This window comes from Salmo trutta, chromosome 33 (genome assembly GCF_901001165.1).
Source record: "Salmo trutta chromosome 33, fSalTru1.1, whole genome shotgun sequence".
Lineage (NCBI taxonomy): Eukaryota > Metazoa > Chordata > Actinopteri > Salmoniformes > Salmonidae > Salmo > Salmo trutta.
This window is the reverse complement of record NC_042989.1, coordinates 43,457,829-43,468,569: the sequence shown is the minus strand read 5'-3', so window position 1 is coordinate 43,468,569 and position 10,741 is coordinate 43,457,829. Positions and strand designations below refer to the sequence as shown.

The following is a 10,741-nucleotide window of genomic DNA, read 5'->3' as shown; positions in this document are numbered from 1 at the left end:
AGGGTTAGCATGAGAACCAATGAGGTTAGGTATGAGAATCAACGAGGTTAGGTATGGGGGCCAACGAGGTTAGGGTTAGCATGAGAACCAATGAGGTTAGGGTTAGCATGAGAACCAATGAGGTTAGGGTTAGCATGAGAACCAATGAGGTTAGGGTTAGCATGAGAACCAATGAGGTTAGGGTTAGCATGAGAACCAACGAGGTTAGGTATGGGGGCCAACGAGGTTAGGGTTAGCATGAGAACCAAGGAGGTTAGGGTTAGCATGAGAACCAAGGAGGTTAGGGTTAGCATGAGAACCAATGAGGTTAGGGTTAGCATGAGAACCAAGGAGGTTAGGGTTAGCATGAGAACCAATGAGGTTAGGGTTAGCATGAGAACCAACGAGGTTAGGGTTAGCATGAGAACCAAGGAGGTTAGGGTTAGCATGAGAACCAATGAGGTTAGGGTTAGCATGAGAACCAAGGAGGTTAGGGTTAGCATGAGAACCAAGGAGGTTAGGGTTAGCATGAGAACCAACGAGGTTCGGGCTCAGGCCTCGGGGGTGGTTAGGGTAACTCTGGTTTCTCTTCATTACGCACAAGCCTTTCGCCTTTTACTAAAGACTTCCGTGGAGAGGAACACTTACGAGTTCAATGTATTTTTGGAAGGGCTTTGCTTCTGGCAGAGCCCGGTAATCTTGTTTCAAGAGAAATTGACAGAGATGACACCGAGACTTTTCGGCTGACCGACCGGCGTATTTTTCCACTCAAAGTAGTCGCTCGGGCAATTGAGTTCAAGCCCGACGACGACGACTGGCGTGTTTGCCGGGCCTTGAACAAATAGTCGCATATAGTTTCAGACAACAGCCATTCAAAGGAAAGATCTATACTTTCCAATAGGCTGGGGATAGCTACCTATACATGTATATTTAGAAACACACCAACATCTATAAAATTAACATGATGAACCAGAAGTGTTTCAAAAAGAGGGAATATAGGGGATGGGGAATATAGGGGGTGGGGAATATGTACAAATCAGAAGTGCTCAAATCTCTGAGACGGGAGAAAACACATTCAATTCCTATAGATATTCACTCAAACTAGAAGTAAAATAGGCATATAAGGAATAGATTCCATCACACCATTTCTACAAAATCCACACAACAGTATCAAATTTAAAAAATAAATTAACAAGGATCCAGCTCAAACAAAGTAATAATAATGACCAGTATAATCGATCTGTGGCTTGGCCTTGATTCAGAAATACCAGTGGATTCCAACTGTCTAAAACAGCCAGCAGGTGGAGACAAATTGCCAGGGTGGTTTAGTATTTATCATGAAGGCCAAGAGCAGAGATACTCAACTCTGACCACACAAGGTCCAGAGCCTGCTGGTTTTCTGTTCTACCTGATAATTAATTGCACCATCCTGGTGTTCCAGGTCTAAATCATTGCCTGATGAGATGGGAACAATGAAAAAATGTTGTGGAACAAAGAAAAAATGTAGTGGAACTGCCTTAAAGATCCAGAGTTGAGTTTGAAGGGACTAAATGGTTCCTCGTGTTCCAGTCCGTTGTCGCTCAGTCCTCTGTCTTTGAGTTTTCCACCACCCCATATTGGTCTCCAGGCCAACAGTTCTAAGGTTCTCCTCTGTATGAGCCCTGAAGGGGACATTACAACACAGTGGATCTATCACCCGTATGAATGTGGTATAGATGTTGTTTGATTCTGCATTCTAGTGAATGTTGTATCTCCAATACCGAGTTTATGACAAACAAGGACATCACTCACATATACCACATTTCTAGTATCCAAATGGACATTATGCCCGAATGCCTAGTGGACAGATTGTGTTTGGGTAAAGTGTTTATTCTGTACCATTTTCTTATTAGTTATTCTTGAATGGACTAGAATGTTTTTTATTTTTTTATTTAACCTTTATTTAACCAGGTAAGCCAGTTGAGAACCTGTTCTCATTTACAACTGCGACCTGGCCAAGATAAAGCAAAGCAGTGCGACACAAACAACAACACAGAGTTACACATGGAATAAACAAACGTACAGTCAATGACACAATAGAAAAATATATATACAGTGTGTGCAAATGAGGTAGGATAAGAGAGGTAAGGCAATAAATAGGCCATAGTGGAGAAATAATTACAATTTAGCAATTAACCACTGGAGTGATAGATGTGCAGATGATGATGTGCTAGTAGAGATACTGGGGTGCAAAAGAGCAGAAAAAAATACTGGGATGCAAAATAGCAAGAGGATGAGTAACAATATGGGGATGAGGTAGTTGGATGGGCTATTTACAGATTGGCTGTGTACAGGTGCAGTGATCGGTAAGCTGCTCTGACAGCTGATGCTTATAGTTAGTGAGGGAGATATAAGTCTCCAGCTTCAGTGACTTTTGCAATTCATTCCAGTCATTGGCAGCAGAGAACTGGAAGGAAAGGCGGCCAAAGGAGGTGTTGGCTTTGCGGATGACCAGTGAAATATACCTGCTGGAGCACGTGCTACGGGTGGGTGTTGCTAGAGTGGCCAGTGAGCTGAGATAAGGCGAGACTTTACCTATCAAAGACTTATAGATGACCTGGATATGTAGCGAGGGCCAGCCAACGAGAGCATACAGGTCTCAGTGGTAGGTAGTATATGGGGCTTTAGTGACAAAACGGATGGCACTGTGATAGACTACATCCAGTTTGCTGAGTAGAGTGTTGGAGGCTATTTTGTAAATGACATCGCCAAAGTCAAGGATCAGCAGGATAGTCAGTTTTACGAGGGTCTGTTTGGCAGCATGAGTGAAGGATGCTTTGTTGCAAAATAGGAGGCCGATTCTAGATTTAATTTTGGATTGGAGATGCTTAATGTGAGTCTGGAAGGAGAGTTTACAGTCTAACCAGACACCTAGGTATTTGTAGTTGTCCACATATTCTAAGTCAGAACAATCCAGAGTAGTGATGCTAGTCGGGTGGGTGGGTGCGGGCAGCGATCGGTTGAAGAGCATGCATTTAGTTTTACTAGCATTTAAAAGCAGTTGGAGGCCACGGAAGGAGTGTGGTATGGCGTTGAAGCTCGTCTGGAGGTTTGTTAGCACAGTGTCCAAAGAAGGGCTAGAAGTATACAGAACGGTGTTGTCTGCGTAGAGGTGGATCAGAGAATCACCAGCAGCAAGAGCGACATCATTGATATATACAGAGAAAAGAGTCGGCCCGAGAATTGAACCTTGTGGCACCACCATAGAGACTGCCAGAGGCCCGGACAACAGGCCCTCCGATTTGACACACTGAACTCTATCTAAGAAGTAGTTGGTGAACCAGGCGAGGCAGTCATTTGAGAAACCAAGGCTGTTGAGTCTGCCGATAAGAATGTGGTGATTGACAGAGTCGAAAGCCTTGGCCAGGTCGATGAAGACGGCTGCACTGTACTGTCTTTTATCGATGGCGGTTATGATATCGTTTAGGACCTTGAGCGTGGCTGAGGTGCACCCATGACCAGCTCTGAAACCAGATTGCACAGCGGAGAAGGTACGGTGGGATTCGAAATGGTCAGTGATCTGTTTGTTAACTTGGCTTTCGAAGACTTTAGAAAGGCAGGGCAGGATGGATATAGGTCTGTAACAGTTTGGGTCTAGAGTGTCTCCCCCTTTGAAGAGGATGACCGCGGCAGCTTTCCAATCTTTGGGAATCTCAGACGATACGAAAGAGAGGTTGAACAGGATAGTAATAGGGGTTGCAATAATTGCGGTGGATAATTTTAGAAAGAGAAGGTCCAGATATTCTAGCCCAGCTGATTTGTAGGGGTACAGATTTTGCAGCTCTTTCAGAACATCAGCATCAACATCAGAGACATGGCGTTCAGAAAGCTAGCGGGCCGGGGCTAGCAGATGGGTCTTCGGCGACATCGCAACGGAAAAGCCTGTTGAGACCACATCGGACGATTAAGTCGGCAGACCAGTCATGATGGATCGGCGGGGCTCTGTGTCGAAAATAAAGGGTCCAGGCCAATTGGCAAAAGAGGTATTGTAGCCCAAGAATTAGCTGGTATACTCTGTCGGCTGGCCGGGAGATGGGCCTAGCTCAAGGCTAACTGGTGCTTGCGTCGGGACTGAGGCATTAGCCAACAGTAGCCACTTGGTTGCAGCTAGCTAGCTGCGATGATCCGGTGTAATGGTCCAGAGCGGCAGGAATCTGGCGATGTGGTGGAGAAAAGCAGTCCGATATGCTCTGGGTTGATATCTCGCTGTGCAGACTGGCAGGTAATTGTCCGACCTAAAGCTGGCTAGTGTCCGAGCTAAAGCTGGTGCTAAAGGTGAAGACCGCTAGCAGTGGCTAACAATGACTACTAGCTACTAGCTAGTTTGCTGGCTAGCTGCTGATGGAGGTCCAAGTTTTAAGGTATTAAAAAAATAGCAGATCCGTTGTTACGCCCTGACCATAGAGAGCCCTTGGTTCTCTATGGTGTTTAGGTCAGAGCGTGACTAGGGGTGCGTTCAAGTCATTGTATTTCTATGTTGGTGAGTTGTAAGGTTCGCAATTAGAGGCAGCTGGTATTCGTTGCCTCTAATTGGGGATCATATTTAAGTAGCCTTTCTCCCACCTGTGTTTTGTGGGATATTGTTTTGTGTTAGTGCGTTGAGCACCACGACTTCACGTTCGTTGTGTGTGTGTGTGTGTGTGTGTTTTCACTCTAATAAATTATGTGAAACTCAAATCACACTGCACCTTGGCCCACTCCTTTAATTAAACGATCGTGACAGAATATCCCACCGCACAAGGACCAAGCAGCGTGTTCATGAAGTAAAGGAGTGGGTTAGGCAGGTTAGGGTTACTGGTGGGTTAGACTAGGCAGGTTAGGGTTACTGGTGGGTTAGACTAGGCAGGTTAGGGTTACTGGTGGGTTAGACTAGGCAGGTTAGGGTTACTGGTGGGTTAGACTAGGCAGGATAGGGTAACTGGTGGGTTAGGCAGGTTAGGGTTACTGGTGGGTTAGACTAGGCAGGTTAGGGTTACTGGTGGGTTAGACTAGGCAGGTTAGGGTTACTGTTGGGTTAGACTAGGCAGGTTAGGGTTACTGGTGGGTTAGACTAGGCAGGTTAGGGTTACTGGTGGGTTAGACTAGGCAGGTTTTGTTTCTGGTGGGTTAGACTAGGCAGGTTAGGGTTACTGGTGGGTTAGGCAGGTTAGGGTTATTGTTGGATTAGACTAGGCAGGTTAGGGTTACTGGTGGGTTAGACTAGGCAGGTTAGGGTTACTGGTGGGTTAGGCAGGTTAGGGTTACTGGTGGGTTAGTCTAGGCAGGTTAGGGTTACTGGTGGGTTAGACTAGGCAGGTTAGGGTTACTGGTGGGTTAGACTAGGCAGGTTAGGGTTACTGGTGGGTTAGACTAGGCAGGTTAGGGTTACCGGTGGGTTAGACTAGGCAGGTTAGGGTTACTGGTGGGTTAGACTAGGCAGGTTAGGGTTACTGGTGGGTTAGACTAGGCAGGTTAGGGTTACTGGTGGGTTAGACTAGGCAGGTTAGGGTTACTGGTGGGTTAGACTAGGCAGGTTAGGGTTACTGGTGGGTTAGACTAGGCAGGTTAGGGTTACTGGTGGGTTAGACTAGGCAGGTTAGGGTTACTGGTGGGTTAGACTAGGCAGGTTAGGGTTACTGGTGGGTTAGACTAGGCAGGTTAGGGTTACTGATGGGTTAGACTAGGCAGGTTAGGGTTACTGGTGGGTTAGACTAGGCAGGTTAGGGTTACTGGTGGGTTAGACTAGGCAGCTTAGTGTTACTGGTGGGTTAGACTAGGCAGGTTAGGTTTTATATTCGGTATATTCTGTTTCGTGCCCCTCCAATGTCTCAATAAAATGTGTTCTTTACGTGCAGTACCTTTTAAATGTCTCCAGGTGGCACCACAGGATCATAAATAAAATGAAGTTGGTACTGAATGTTAAAAAAGCAGCAGGCCAGGCCTCTGGAGGACTGAATTTTCAGGTAAGTCATAAACATGTGCATGCTCTCTCAAATCAATAAGCCTGTTGGTAAAAGGTCCTATTACAAGACAGAAACTCTGGCATCTTTCTACACCTCTAACTGTCCAACCTGAAGATCACTGATGTCATGTCATCGTTTTTACCAGAGTTCCCAGCTGTCTTGAAAGCATCACTAGATCACGACCTAGCTGTCACCCGGGCCTCATTATTGCGCTGTTGGCTTCATCCTCCAGGGGGCAGTAAATCACCAACCTTGTCTTTATACCTGTTCAGACATCACCCTCCAGGGGGCAGTAAATCAACAACCTTGGTTTATATGGATAGGCCTAATTGGTTTATATGGATAGGGCTAAATTGGCCGGTATGGATAGGGGGCTAAATTGGCCTGTATGGATAGGGGGATAAATTGGCTTATATGGATAGGGCTAAATTGGCTTATATGGATAGGGCTAAATTGGCCGGTATGGATAGGGGGCTAAATTGGCCTGTATGGATAGGGGGCTAAATTGGCCTGTATGGATAGGGGGCTAAATTGGCCTATATGGATAGGGGGCTAAATTGGCCTATATGGATAGGGGGCTAAATTGGCCTGTATGGATAGGGGGCTAAATTGGCCTGTATGGATAGGGGGCTACATTGGCCTATATGGATAGGGGGATAAATTGGCCTGTATGGATAAGGGGCTAATTGTAAATGTTTCTTACAGAAGAAATATGAACAGCGTAACCATGGTAGCAATTGAAAGGAACCGTTTGGAGATTATGGGGAAGTTATTAGACCCAAAGATGAGGACACCTGTTCACCTGAGACAAGACTGAATCCAAACATTACACTGTTGATTTGATGTACATTTTACATTTTACTGTACTTTTCGCCGCATTTGTTGATAATGTATCTAAGAGTATTTTCAGATTTCGTTAAGTAACATAAGACTAGTCCTGGAAAATGTGGGGTAGGTACGACTTAAGACAAAGAAATGACAAGGGTTTGAGTGAGAGGAATAACTGGTGTCTCCAAGTGGACACCCACCTCTCCAAAATGTTCACAGTTCCTAACTCATTTCAATGCACTTTTATGACCCAAATTAGAGTCTTCAACTATAAGGTACTTTGTTGAGCTCTCCTAGATGTGTCGTTGAGGAACTAGAGCAAGAACACCTATAGTTGTTATGTTTGGAACATAACCCTGCATGCCCACCATCACACAATAACTGTTGTTGTTTACGCAATCCAAGAATGGTCCATTATAAATCTCAGTCTGGGTAATGTGGGCATCATTTAAAAGCTTGTTCTGTTCCCAACATGACTAAGCTAAGTTATAAAATACATTTTTACAGTGTTAGGCTTTCACAAGGCAATTCAGAGAAACCAATCTTGATTTTTGGTGAGTATAGAAAGTAGTCCTGAGTGCATTCAGGTGCGTGTTGCCGTGGAGAACTTTCTTCACAATAGACAACAACACAGGCTCGTTCTGTTCAGAACAACCCAGGGTCTGACGCCATGTCATCTTCAAATCAAATGTATTTATATAGCCCTTCTTACATCAGCTGATATCTCAAAGTGCTGTACAGAAACCCAGCCTAAAACCCCAAACAGCAAGCAATGCAGGTGTAGAAGCACGGTGGCAAGGAAAAACTCCCTAGAAAGGCCAAAACCTGGGAAGAAACCTAGAGAGGAACCAGGCTATGAGGGGTGGCCAGTCCTCTTCTGGCTGTGCCGGGTGGAGATTATAACAGAACATGGCCAAGATGTTCAAATGTTCATAAATGACCAGCAGAATAAAAAAACATGAGGTGAAATCATGACGCCAGTGATCTTCAGGTCTGAAAGTCAAGCATTCATTCATTCATTCATTCATTCATTCATTATCACTGCATATTGGCTTTGCTTGAATAGCCCTACCAATGTTGTTATTCTCAGACTATTTTGAAATTATATTTCAACCTTTCTAAGTATTTGATCCCACTGGTATATATAATTTGTTGTATTACTTTTAAGTCACAGCTGAGTGAGTATAAATACAGTATGTGAACAATAACATTTAATAATTAGCTTATTTTTATTTTATTTTTATACTGGACTGATGGCCAGTCTGATGGGAAGGGTGGAGCAGCGGTGAGGCAGCCTCTCACCCGACTCACCGTCCCCCCCCCCATCTCCCAACCCTCCCTCCGATGAGAAAAGGGGACCGTCTTCCAGCTGATGGTCAGTCAGAGGGAGGGAGCAGGACTCTCCCTCCCTCCGATGAGAGAAGGGGACCGTCTTCCAGCTGATGGTCAGTCAGAGGGAGGGAGCAGGACTCTCCATCCCTCCGATGAGAAAAGGGGACCGTCTTCCAGCTGATGGTCAGTCAGAGGGAGGGAGCAGGACTCTCCCTCCCTCCGATGAGAAAAGGGGACCAGCTGATGGCCAAACTTAAGTCACACTGCATTATTTCCTCCTCATGCACCAATTCATGTTGTTACTCCTATAACCAGAGAAGTTGAAATATTCCTCGATATTAAAACAAAGACAAGATGTAAATAATAACAACCCAAGCTTATTTTAAACACTTTCCTATTCTCATTCATTTCTTACTGCAGTCCTTTTTTGTAGTGTCAGTGGAAGTAGGGAGAATGTGCATTTTATGGCTTATAAAAGTGTTGACAGTGCAGAATAACAAATTTAAACATGAACTTCGCTATATTCATTGAGTCTCTCTCCAGTCACGGTTTAAAAAGGTTTGGAATCTCACGGTATCAACTTTGCTGTGTGCTAGATGTTTCTTTTTACAGCCAATGGCTCGAGGAAACTGTGCAGACACGGTGATTTGAGCTATCTGATTGGCCAGTGTTAGTGCCTATAGGTGCACTTGATTTTCTTTCTGGGCGGAATTCTACCTTCAGACACATGAAATGGTTCATGTGTCTGTCCCAGCACTAGGGATGCTGAATCCAGTGCACCTACCGCTAACAGTGCTAAATGAAGGGATGCTGAATCAAGTGCACCTACCACTAACAGTGCTAAATGAAGGGATGCTGAATCCAGTGCACCTACCGCTAACAGTGCTAAATGAAGGGATGCTGAATCAAGTGCACCTACCGCTAACAGTGCTAAATGAAGGGATGCTGAATCAAGTGCACCTACCGCTAACAGCGCTAAATGAAGGGATGCTGAATCAAGTGCACCTACCACTAACAGTGCTAAATGAAGGGATGCTGAATCCAGTGCACCTACCGCTAACAGTGCTAAATGAAGGGATGCTGAATCAAGTGCACCTACCACTAACAGTGCTAAATGAAGGGATGCTGAATCAAGTGCACCTACCACTAACAGCGCTAAATGAAGGGATGCTGAATCAAGTGCACCTACCACTAACAGCGCTAAATGAAGGGATGCTGAATCAAGTGCACCTACCACTAACAGCGCTAAATGAAGGGATGCTGAATCAAGTGCACCTACCACTAACAGTGCTAAATGAAGGGATGCTGAATCAAGTGCACCTACCACTAACAGTGCTAAATGAAGGGATGCTGAATCAAGTGCACCTACCACTAACAGCGCTAAATGAAGGGATGCTGAATCAAGTGCACCTACCACTAACAGTGCTAAACGATCACGTTTTACAGAAATGTGATCGACTATTAATGCCTTGAAGATCGACGTCTAATGCCTTGGAGATCGACGACTAATGCCTTGGAGATCGACGACTGATGCCTTGGAGATCGACTACTAATGCCTTGGAGATCGACGACTAATGCCTTGGAGATCGACTACTAATGCCTTGGAGATCGACTACTAATGCCTTGGAGATCGACTACTAAAGCCTTGGAGATCGATTACTAATGCCTTGGAGATCGACTACTAATGCCTTGGACGCGATTACTAATGCCTTGGAGATCGACCAGTCGATCGCCATGGATCGGTTGGTGACCACTGAGGTAAAACATGTTACTGTACAGCCACTGTGTTCCAATTCTTAGTGCCCAAATCGTCCATTTTCAACCCTTATATGGTTACGAGTGTAAAGGGTTAAGAGCTATTGAAGATTGAGATCAGAAATTTGAATATTTATTTATAACACAAACAAGTTGTGGATTGTTCTCCATCCACCCTCCATTCAGAATATACACTTTTCCTAGCCATGGCATGCTTAGTTCAATAGCTATATAGAAAACCAAATATCCACCAATATATAAAACTAATTTGACCTTGGAAGATGTTTCCATAAACGTACTGGCAAACAATTCATATTAACTTTGGAGCAAGCTCAGGGCTCTTAACAAAACTCCCCAGGCTATCCTCAACAGGAAAAACTCCCCAGGCCAGAAGATACAATCCTCAACAGGAAAAACTCCCCAGACCAGAAGATACTATCCTCAACAGGAAAAACTCCCCAGGCCAGATGATACAAACCTCAACAGGAAAAACTCCCCAGGCCAGAAGATACTATCCTCAACAGGAAAAACTCCCCAGGCCAGAAGATACTATCCTCAGCAGGAAAAACTCCCCAGGCCAGAAGATACTATCCTCAGCAGGAAAAACTCCCCAGGCCAGAAGATACTATCCTCAGCAGGAAAAACTCCCCAGGCCAGAAGATACTATCCTCAGCAGGAAAAACTCCCCAGGCCAGAAGATACCATCCTCAGCAGGTACTAAAGGTTGGGGTGTGAACATTTAAACGTTAAAACGAAGTTGGGATCCTTAACGTTAAGAAAAATTCCCAACCGAAAAATATATATGTTTTTTTCACTGAATTAAAAATCCCAATGCAGTTATCACGAAACATATTATTTGATGTGTA

The 10,741-nt window shown here is 44.8% G+C and overlaps 1 non-coding gene across 1 annotated transcript; it reads left to right on the top strand.

Moving 5' to 3' along the window:
• The first annotated feature begins 553 nt into the window (after positions 1-553).
• On the top strand, positions 554-670 carry LOC115173059 (U5 spliceosomal RNA). The gene has a single exon (XR_003871555.1). It is a non-coding gene; the product is annotated as a U5 spliceosomal RNA (small nuclear RNA).
• The last annotated feature ends 10,071 nt before the right edge of the window (positions 671-10,741 follow it).